A 10,526-nucleotide genomic window follows, 5' to 3' on the forward strand; every position below is an offset into this window, starting at 1 on the left:
TCTACATGGAGAAGAAACACTTCTATTTATACTCAGTGCATTAAATGAACATTTAATGCAATATGGTAGGTTTAGAGTGCGTGTCAAGCCTTAAGAGGAAGGCTTATCCTTTGCTATAGTGAATAGTACAAAAACACTATTTTTGAGCATACATCCTTGCCTAAAGTTGGTGGACAAAGAGTTGACTAATCGGCTCCGTACCGTACTAACTTTTGCGAGGGTATGGGTTTGTCCTTTGTGTGCATAAGAACAAGACAACAACAATCGTGCTAAGCAAGCTTCCCTTGATCGCTGAATGCTGGAATGACCTGGAGGTCTCATCATCATTCGCTGAAGCTAGAGCAGTCTTCACACATATGTAGTCAGGCTTGTAATCACTGAATACCGCTTCAGATCACGTACTCGTCAGTCTCTAATCTTCAGTTTCAGTCTTCGACGTTCGCTGAAGGTTATTTGGTGTGAGTGTTGTCTTCTTGAAGTATTGTTGTTTCTGATGAATTTACAATGCAAGTTCTTCAGCGATCACTGAACATACTCAGTGATGATCGCTGGAACTGAAAATACAGAAACACAAATACAACGTGGAAGGAAAAAGGGATTATCATCAAATTACTGAGAGAGAGGATCAACATATATTCTGTTGAAGACCCTCTCATTTCCCTCTTCTCAACCACCTTCTCCTCTTCCTGTCGGTTCTTGTTTCTTTCCGTTGTCTCTGCAACATCTACTGCCGGTGGAAACGTAGAGTGATTCATGGCAATCACGAACTCTCATATTAAATGCTTTAACCCCCGGATGTACTTCTCGACTTTATGAGATTCTGATGAAATATAGTGCTCTGAAAATCAGGAGTGTTGGATAAAATTTTCAATGTACTCCCTTATCGTCTGATTGCCTTGTTCCAATTTTAAGAATTCTTCTTCTAGTCTGATAGTCACTTTTGGACAGAACTGTTCCTGAATCAGTCAACAAATTCTATCGAGGACATTGTTTGCAAAATATTGGGTCTTGCTAAAGATTCAACATCCCACCAGTACAAGGCATAAGACTTAACATCGATACATCAAATCTAATTATATCTTCATGTTAACAGTTACTGTATTAAATACGGATTCTATATCCCTCAACCAACACATTGCCTTCACCGGATTCCAATCTCCAGAGAATGTTGGGGGTTTACAGGTTAAAAAAGTTTTAATATCACCCCCTCTAGTGTTGTAGATTGGATATGTGGACTTATTTCGACTCTTTATGTTTCTATCCTGGTTGGTACTCCTAGAATAGATGTCAGCGTATTTCTCAGCTTGCTCATTTCCTCTGCTAACCTGTCCCGAATAACACACTCAAGATATTGTACTGGTTCTAGATTCACATTCTCCTAAATTGATTCACCCTGGTCTGGATGAACTTCAGGTTGACTATTTCTTCCTCTCATACGACCCCTTCCACGACCCCTGCCTCGACCTTGCCCTCTACCTCTGTTTGCTGGTAGATTTGTAGGATTGTTTTTAGGCGAAATTTTTCTTCTCGTCCGAGCTGATAAGGGCGATTCTTTCAGATCTTCGTGAAAGACTTGCCATGTGTGAATTTTCAAAATTTAATATTCACATAATCACATTCCCAAATATAATAAGGTTTCCAAGTACAAATATGTACCTGTAAATTCATAATTACGTTGGCCGATTCTAATTTTGAATTTATCTTATATATCGTTCTCTTAACTCATCATATTTATTCCAAAGGTTCTACATATGTAAGGGACTCTCAATATGCAAATAATCTAGTTTAAGTCTAGGCATCATGCTAGATACCTAAATTCCTTAAACTCAGGCTCTGATACCAAACTTGTAACACCCCAAGATCACATTAGCTTATAAACATATATTTACATATATCAAGAAATATAATTTACATATTCGGTTCCAATATCTACAAAAGCTACATTACAAAGTAGTTAACAACTTTTTCCATAGAATCTCTATACAAAACTTGTATATGTAACAAGTATTCCAAAAATAACAAATATCATGTTATCCTTAATATTCCATGCAAACAAATATAATTTTTTACAATTTCCGCTTTCCCTTATCCTCTGGTTGAGTCCGACTTGTAATACACATTTTTCCAAAACACCAAAAATGAGGGTTAGACTTTGATGTATAGTGACAAATCCCTTTGATGCTGTTACAGGGTGAATAATCACCAAAACACATTTATAAACTCATATTTGTATTAATTACAAATATTCAACTTTTTAATATAATCATTCTCTTTTGTCGCAAAAAAATGATGAGACATAAAACAATTTATCGCATCAAATAGCCCCAATAATTCATTTAACACATTATGTTAAAACTCATCATATCATATAGATGAATACATAAATTTCTCGTATCATATGGGTGAACCCATTTCCTCGCAACACACTGGTGGGAGGACATCATTTCATCGCATCACATGAGTGCGATAAATCAATCTTGTTGCATCAATAGGATACGTTAAACAAATTTATCGCATCACACTGGTACGACAAACATACTCCTCGCATCACATAGATGTGATAACTACTATTCATATCATTAGGATGCAATAACTTTAAGTCATCGCATCTGTGTGATATGATGACTTGGGGTACTTGATAAAAACCCAGATTTTTATATATCAATGATTATGTCATCCTTATCCTGGTATACACCTCTCCTTCATATGTCACCCTTATAACCGAATACACATCTCCTTGATATGTCACTCTTATAACCGAATAACTTCTCCTTAATATGTCACTCTTATTCCAAACAATGATATAACAGATTCAAATCCCACAATTGTGCTTATTAAAGCATCCAAATACAGTATTATACCATTCTCATATAAAGAACCATACAATTCTAATTCCAATTGCCAAATAAGAGAAAATTTGTAAAAATAAACTCACCTTAATCACAAAGAGATGAACATCAACAATTTATCCGGATAATATCACAAAATTAACTTCTTTCTTTTTTCCTTATGGTTTCTGCTTGATCGCACCAAAGACCGCACAAGATAAGTTTTTTTTTAATTCTCCTATATTATATGCATCATCGCAATGAGGTAAAAATTATCTCATAACTACAATTTAGATATAAGAGGCAGTGCGATTTTAAAAGTAATTAAGCATATCAACAATTTATCCCTCTCAACTTATCACCACTTACCAAAATCAACCCCGAGTTTTATAACCGAATAATCGGTTATCACAAAAATATATTAAAATGTGGAATTCATTGTCATTTCTCTTTGAAATACTTGTTTGGCTAGGGGCTTCCAAACAAATTGTAAACTAAACCAGTGCGGATGAATAATCAACCTGCAACGAATAGGGGGAACACTTTGCAAAGACTTTGCTTGATAAAGGGTCGATTATTCAACAAGGGATTAGGTCAACTATTCAATCAAATAATGTTGAGCATGTCTTTCCGTAAAAAGAGATATCTTAAATAACTCTTATACAAATAAATAACTTTTATGTCCTTATTTATCATTTTTAAATTTTTTTATTTAAAGCATTATTTAATAAATTGTCTCGTTTATAGTATTGGTTTTATTTGTATTATTGATTTGCGAGTTTCTATTTTTTATTTATAAAATAAACATATATAGGTTTACTTATTTAATAAACAAATTGTTACTTGTTTCATATTTGTCATGTAGTTAATTAAAATTTTGTATGCCATCCAATGATTTTATATATGTATTATAAAAACATCAAGCTCTTAATAATAGCAGGCGACTAAATAACAACCCATTGTTATTTTAATCTATTCGGTTGTTATTTAGTCAATATCTGGTTTTGGTTTGCATCTTTGTGACATGATGTTTTAATTAAAAAATCAATTTCCATTATTTTAAGTGCTACTTAAATTCATAAGATAATTAAATAGTTATATATACATATATATACTAGTTGTATACCCGTGTATTGCAGCGGGATATGAAATTCTGAAAAGATGTAAGCAGGCATATCGATTACGGATAAAGATTTGTATTTGAAATTGTCAGACCCTACACTATTGATTGTTTCATATTCAATTGATTTTAGAGGAACTGAAACAATCCAATAATCTATTTGATGTTGAAATTTGACAATTGATTGATTCTAATCTGGTTTGCATGAAATGTCGTATTATGGAACTATCTATCGATCTCAATAGAAAGCAGGACGTGACTTATCTTAAGAATGATCAAGATTGCACCTCCGCTTATTATATAATATAGCATACCAATAACTCTTATTTCTCATATTTATAATTTTTTTGAAAAATAGAACATCTTCAAGGAAATGTTTAGGGAAGATAACCAAAACAAGCCTTATAAAATGGCCAATAGCATTTCCGAAAATCCATGTCATATCATAAAACGTCTCAAATCTATCAACATAATAACTAATTCTTTGAAGGATCTACCACCACAAACCAAATCCATAAAAAAAAAACCAAGAATTATTAAACACTTTATAATTCCAACTTTCTAAAAATATCCAAGAAAATTAAGCCCACTATCGAATTATGGTAGTAACTCGAATATCTATATAATGATAACCCAAAGAAACCACAAGACTATCAGTAACCAAATCTCTAGTTATGTATCAATATGATACGGCGTGATTCATCTTATTGTTTAAGCCAAAAGCTTGAACCATCAATTCTATTTCATACTATATATGTTGTATCCTAAGCAAACAACAAACGTTACACTAAACAAAATCCAATATTATATGACAAAATCAGTTGTACGTTTAAAATACAATGCCAATTCAATCAAGCTAATGTCTTACATTAAATACAAAACAAGTGCAACCAAACTTCGATATTGGTATAAGAAAAAACAAGGATCTTCAATCTACTATCAACCAATAATAAAAATACGTTGCTTTTCGAATCATCAATCTTTCTCAATCCTTGCAATAATTCTTATCGGGTAAGGTCCTCGACCCTTACCATTTTTATCCAAAAGTTGTTGCATACTTGCAAGGAATCAAATGCATATCAACAATATACAACAACGTTGATATTTAGAAGTTGCTAACAATGATTTAGCAACATTTAGGCAAATTTAGGTATTTCTAAATTTTGTCATAGTTTAGAAAATAACAATCAAATTTCACTAAACTACAAATTAGACAAGGAAGTGTAAAGTTTATTCTAAACCAATAATTGAAAATCAATGCAACTTCTCACAAGAACAATAATCTAAAACTTATGCTTAAACTAAATAAAACTAAAAACACAAAATATTGCAAAACACAAGAGTCAAAGTAAACTTAAAACCAGCAATAGAATATTTATACGTCTATACCTAAAGTTGTGCCTCCATAGACCAGCAAGAGAATCAAGTTCATACATTGAACCAAGTTCATTTTTAAATAACAACTCATGTTGTGCCGGAATCGGGGCCTGGGAATCACTCAAGTTGGCAGAAGGCAATGATCTAATGCATCCAAGAATATGTTGAATATCACAAGTAAGCCTGCCATAAAGAAACTCCACCCAAAGAAAATACACAAGATCACAAAAGATCATAGTAGACAAACAGAAATTACGATACCCCCTATAGAAACAGCTACCGTGGATGAAGAGAAGACAAATTTAGGAGTATGAGAAAGAGATGGAGTAAATTGCACTTTACTGTAAATAGACTACTTCTGTTCCAAAATCAAAAAACCAATTTCAGGTTCTGTTTAAATTCACAAATGAATTTTTTAGACCTAACTAAAACTTGATTTTGAGGGAAAACCTTTCAATCAGTACATACCATTTATCTTAAAAAAACCTTCATTCTCATAGAAATATTCCTCTTGGAGTAAAGATACTATTTATTAAAGTCTGGTAAAAATCCAAGAGAAAAACATAGTTGCATTAAAAGGCAGCTTACTTGGCTGCATTTTCACTCGAATACAAAGGCTACAAATGGTAGTAGTCTGTAAAAGAAAAAAAAGAAGTTGAAGACTACCACAATTGTATTTCAGTGCAAACACAATCAAGTTAGTTGCATCTTACTATCTTAGTGCAATTTTGTTTTCCCATATTCCAAATCGTTGAAAGAAGCACACTTTTTAGTTCTCTACATTCAAAATTAATTCATATGCACAATCTAATATGGTGAGATGTAGCAATTTCTTATCAGAAATAAAGGACATGTTTAACACTAAACTTTGAGCAAAAGTCTTGTATTTTGCAACAAAGGTAATAATTATTTAGAATTACTCAAGATGAAGTTAAAAACATTAGAACTTGGCTTTCGTTTGTGGAGTGCTAATATCTACACGTGAAAATGCATCAGAGATTTGTATGTCGAAAGTGTCACTTCTCTGCAGGAGCCAAGCAATGAATTATTCAGGCCTTCAATGGATGAGAATATTAGTGATGCTAACCTGTGTTATTGTAGATGGATGAATGTAGCACAACAAAAAAATCACTTATCAAATATATTTTAACATGTCTTTGAACTCATTAAGCAACTAAATGGAAAAATATGAGTAGTTCCTGATGTCAAATGGTTTGGAAAACAACTCAAAGAAATGCACATGCTAATGAAAGCCAGATCATTGAACAGGGTGTCAAAGTCATACAGACCACAACTCATGTATCCAACTCTATGTAGGGGGGACTCAATCCCAATATCTAGCTCAAGAAGAAAAATTTCCCTAGTAATGAGCACCACAAGAACCCCATTCAACATGATTAGCTACAAGAAACTTGGTGTGGATTATAAATGAACTGGAATCTTCTACCATTGACTCTTGAGCTAGCTTTCAAGGATGGTTTCTACCAGGCAGTCAGGTGCATAGTCAACGTTCTCGTGCTTCCCTACTTGGTACCTCTTCAATATTACTAAAATTAAAATTAAGAGTATCGTCTTCATCATGGACCATATTACCAGATTCATGGCGAACATTACAGATTCCATATTAATAGTTGCAAATGGTACACAAAAAGAATTCATCTTCCTATATTAGATCCTCAAAGCTTTTATGCCATCACTGAAAGAATTCATCTTCCTATATATATATATATATATATATATATATATATATATATATTTATTTATTTATTTATTTATTTATTTATTTATTTATCGTTTTCTGTTTTTGTTCTTCAGGATACAAACAGTTTCCAAATCTTCAAAAGTTCGTTTATTTACCCTTCAATCTTTTGTTTTTGTTTAGCATTTCATTTATTTACCCTTGAATCTTATGTTTTTGTTTTGTTTTCGTTATCGACTTGAACATATTTTAGAGATGGATATATTAGAAGCATTTAGGCAAATCAAAACTAAATCCATCTCCATGATCCCGGTAAAGTGAATGATACCCGGTAAGCCATCTGTTGGATATTGGATACTTGATGGACTCAATTGGTATTTTAGGAGGCGACTTGATGGATTCAACTTGGACTGGTTCTACTATGAATTAACATTCTGGCAGCCAACCATCTATTCCCATGCTGCAAAGGATTTTTCAATATCAAATCTAATTCAATTTCAAACTAAAATTGGTGATATAAGATGGGGCTTATCGGGTCATACCTATTTCCTTAATCTCGAACTTCTGGCAAATTCTCAATTAGACTGCTTTCTCCTCTCCCTTTTCAGTTCTTGGTCAATCTGCTCATAATTATTCACATGAAACAAAATTTGAGTTAAATTCAGGGAGTACAATTTCCATGTGAATAGATATACATGTTAGAATACTTAATATACAAAATATCTACATGTGACTATAAAATGGGGAAAAACCAGTTTGCATAAATACGAGATTCCAATTGAGTCGTGTACCCGTGCAGGTCGGTGGGACATAAAATTCAAATAAATATATGCAAGACTCTGAGAATGAAAAGAGAACAAGTTAGCATATTGCTTTGAGATACATACTTCCTTAGGTGAAAAACATTTAGTAGTCGTTTGACAAACGTTACCGAGTACCATGTTCACCCGATAAAGTCAATGATTACCCGGTAAGCGTTTGTTAAACATCGGTATTTCAAAACCTCAACTAACACTTTTATAAATGTTGTATAAATGACATCTTTAGTAACTCCTTTGCCTTTTAAAGTATTTTCAAGGAGCCTGTATAAATGCTTTTTTTGCAGGTCGTTTCTATCTAACCAGTCAATATAAAGGAAGCTAAAACTTTGGGAAATATCACCTATGTTATGAGAAGTTTTTAAACATGTTAAAGTGTTGTTATTTTGGCAAGTTCATGCAAACTTCTTTTCTAGTTTACTTTTACACGAGATTGGAATTTGAAATGAAACAAACAAACCAACGAATGTTGGTTTTGACTAATGAGCACACAAACCACAAATAGTAGACTCATTACCTTCTGAATATTATGGTTTCTATATAAAACTATACGTGTCCCTTTGGGCGCCAACCGATACTTATGCACATCTGCCGATATAGAGGTCACTCCTTGGACAGAAAAATCAAATGGTGGAACATGGTACCTGCAATTATAATGACGATAATACAATTATTAGATTTGGGATGGTGCGCGGTGGCATACAAATACAACTTCGAGCATGCAAGCAACATTAGTCATGAAAGGAAAGGAAAGCCAATTGTACCCGAGTTTACATGCAAAAGGCAGCACAAAACCACAAAGACAAAGGTCTACATGCAAAAAGATCCCATAACGGAATGCCAATTCACCCAGCACCTGCAAGAGAGAAGGCCAAAATCATCAGCAATATACAGAAAACTTTGAGGGATCAACTTTTTGGACCATAGTAATTGTCTTTTCGTAAAAAACAATGTATGATTTCTGGGACCTTTTCGTTTTCGCACTACTATGGATTTGAAAATAATGGGAAAAATCGGCACCTAGTATCCATCGTTTTACGGCTAGGACTACTGGGTATTTAATCACATATCCTCTGTATGGGCTTACGTTATGGTTGGAAGTAAGAATGTTGGCTTGAATAACGCAAACATTGGTGAGTTATCTCACAAAGACTTGCCATGGTTATTCTTGCAAAAATGCCAAAAAGACATTACAGTATGAAAGATTATGGACAAATAGTTGAAATGTAGGATTTGTTTTTGGTTAGTATGCAATGACCACTTGTTTGGTTTGAGTCAATATATGACGTGTTTTATAAAATGTATTCAATGAAAACAAAGTGCTATGATATGTATGCAATCAACCAAGTATAACCATTTGAAAAATGAAGACATGAAATACTTTGCTAGATCAGGCTCATTACCTCGATTGGGTCAATGATTCATGTGGAAAACCAGGCTAATCCAACAAGCTGATTTGCAATTTAAGTTTAAGCAATTAAAAACACATGATGAAAGAAGGAAGAATGAGAATCGATCATAGGCCAGGAGGGTAACTACGTACCATTATGGTGTTTTTGTTCATATATTCTTAACCAACTGGGAGCCATAGAGATTAAATTGTACATCAACGGAACACAAAAAATTTCCATTACCTTAATAAAATAAATCGAATAAGAACAGATTATTAAGGGTGTTTGTTTCTCCAAACAAAGCACATTAAAAAAACATGATCATTAATATAGTAACATAGCAAAAGGTAGACCCAAAAATGCACATGTGAACTACACTTTGTAGTAACGAATTTCTCTTGAGCATTTCAACAAACATGTAGTAGGCATGTTCTGAAATTGTTGATATCAAACACAAATTTAAGAATTTTGTGATGTTAAACATCAATAACAAATATAAGCATTTCTATGATGTTGTTAACATCAAGCACACAAATTATAACAGAAACCCCAAATCGTACATAAAATTACTTACATAATCAGTGAATGGAATCCCTAGTTTCTCAAAACGATCAAGATGGAGATGAAGCAAATTTGGGAGCAGGATTCCCAATTCTCAATTTGAATTTTGAAAATTTGATTGTTTATTGGGAATAATATGATATTGAACTGGAATAGCCAATACGATGATGGGAAAGAAAACTCTGCAATGTCAAAAAGAAAACCCTCAACGTACCAAAATCCTATTTGGAGCGGCAGATTTCAAAATTTAAAATCTGAAATCTTAGGGTAGAATGAGAAAAATCGTCCCGCTCATTTTGTTGGTAGAAGCTAGAATAGGAAGGAGAAAGAAAAAAAAAAGAAAGCTTTATATCAAATGGGTTTTCTAGAGACTGTTACAGAAGAAAAGGGAGTCCAAGCGCCCATTTTTTGTTGCGTTGAAAAATCAGTGTATTAGTAACTTGTATACTATGTATATTAGTTATGTATCCGTGTAATGCGGCGAGAGCCGTAAATTTTAACGATTTTAAAGTTTTACTGGTTTTATTATAGAAGATTTAACGATAATATAAGTTACACTTGGTCTTTATATATTAATACAATTTGAATAAATAAGAGTTATGGTTCCAATTACAGTCTATCTATGAAAAAAATTGTATGACAGTTTAAATCCAATATATTTAAAACTCAATATATTTAAACGACTCCACAAATGTGTTCGATTTTATTCAAAAATAAAAACATCATCGTTTT

The 10,526-nt window shown here is 32.9% G+C and overlaps 1 long non-coding RNA gene across 3 annotated transcripts; it reads right to left on the reverse strand.

Moving 5' to 3' along the window:
* Nucleotides 1-5,289: 5,289 nt before the first annotated feature.
* Nucleotides 5,290-10,070, reverse strand: LOC112523508. 3 transcript variants are annotated; one of them, XR_003070273.1, is made up of 5 exons: nucleotides 9,808-10,070; nucleotides 8,607-8,698; nucleotides 8,360-8,486; nucleotides 7,567-7,644; nucleotides 5,290-5,508 (listed from the first exon to the last, which is right to left on the reverse strand). It is a non-coding gene; the product is annotated as an uncharacterized LOC112523508 (long non-coding RNA). The 3 variants fall into 3 exon arrangements; XR_003070272.1 differs by having other exon boundaries at nucleotides 5,290-5,522; XR_003070274.1 differs by lacking the exon at nucleotides 5,290-5,508 and adding an exon at nucleotides 7,132-7,484.
* Between the last annotated feature and the right edge of the window lie 456 nt (nucleotides 10,071-10,526).

The sequence above is a fragment of the Cynara cardunculus genome (assembly GCF_001531365.2).
Source record: "Cynara cardunculus var. scolymus isolate 2C chromosome LG 12, CcrdV1, whole genome shotgun sequence".
Taxonomy (NCBI): domain Eukaryota; kingdom Viridiplantae; phylum Streptophyta; class Magnoliopsida; order Asterales; family Asteraceae; genus Cynara; species Cynara cardunculus.